This window comes from Adiantum capillus-veneris, chromosome 21, assembly GCF_014529385.1.
Source record: "Adiantum capillus-veneris isolate H3 chromosome 21, ASM1452938v2, whole genome shotgun sequence".
NCBI lineage: Eukaryota > Viridiplantae > Streptophyta > Polypodiopsida > Polypodiales > Pteridaceae > Adiantum > Adiantum capillus-veneris.
In genome coordinates, this window is record NC_140951.1 from 56,836,436 (window position 1) to 56,837,678 (window position 1,243).

The 1,243-nt window shown below is 45.7% G+C and overlaps 1 pseudogene; it reads left to right on the top strand.

Annotated features, from left to right (window-relative positions):
* The first annotated feature begins 499 nt into the window (after nucleotides 1-499).
* LOC147430991 (uncharacterized) lies at nucleotides 500-971 on the top strand (annotated as a pseudogene).
* The last annotated feature ends 272 nt before the right edge of the window (nucleotides 972-1,243 follow it).

Consider the following 1,243-nt stretch of genomic DNA (forward strand, 5'->3'; position numbering starts at 1 on the left):
CGTGTAAATTTGCCAATGACATTCCTAAAGCTCTCAACAATACCTCAATAACATAGATAAATCCCAAGAGTACCATGTATAATTGGTATTATATGTGGAATGTCCTTATGTCAATAACTCAATAACTCCCAACAAAAGTATAATATTGTGGTGTGTGGTCGTGTAGGTAGAGTCCGGCCACCTAGTGTGGCTGGACATGTTATGGTTGTAACCAACTCTCTAGCATAATATAAAGAGGTGCCCTCTCAAGGCAGAGGCAGACTCAGTTTGAGCCTAATCCCGTGTACACCACATTGGTGGAGTTGGCGGGCAGTTAGGAATCCTTCTTTCTTTTCTTTAGTTTCTTGGGTTCCCCAATTCATGATGGAGTTCGCCATTGATACGGGATGAGAGAGAGCGAGAGAGTATTGTCTCTTTGTAGGGAGTTTTCCTGTAGCATCCTTGCACCTCCCACATTTCTGTTGCTCCCCTTATCACCGCACCCTTCTCTTCTCAGACAATGAAGACAACTCTCCGCATCCTCGCTGCATGTTCTGTAGAGTTTCTCCATGGCAGGTCGTAGTAAGGCGCCCAGCAAGAAGAGCATGTCACGCAGCCTATAGGCTTTTTTGATGTTTTTTCAGCTACAACAGGTCGCCCACGCTTCTCTGCCTCTGCTATGCGCCATTCAATTTTGGTTGCATCATGAGGAGCTTCTCTCTTACGGCAGATCTGCATCAATGACCATACGCTGCTGCTGTTTCACTCGTAGTAGAGGTAATAGCTGCCACTCCAATCGCTTCTCCATCATGAGCATCATGATGATCACCTGGTATGTGAGCCTCTCGATTGTAACTTACGTGGTACGGCTCCATTTCCTACATCAAGCGACGCCCAATGCATACCTCATTTTGTCGAGGTATTGTTGGCGTCAAGGCCTTGGTATTGTTCACGAGCCCAACATCTGTAGCTCTACTTTCTTGTTTTCATAGCTGCTTCTACATTGACGCCTGGATAACCCGTGCTTGGAATCTACTAATTGCCTCTCAATTTGCTAATCATAGTCCATTGTCGATGACCTCCCCTAATCTTGCTAACCTCATGCAGTCCAGATGCAGAGTAGAACGCTACATGATCGTAACATGTCTTTCTTATATACAACTGCCCGCTTTCATGGTCTGGCCGATTGAGGTGCTTGCACCATCAAGGTCAGCTCTAATGATTTTCAGCAAGCATGCAGTTTCTCGCAAAGAGACAAGTTCAC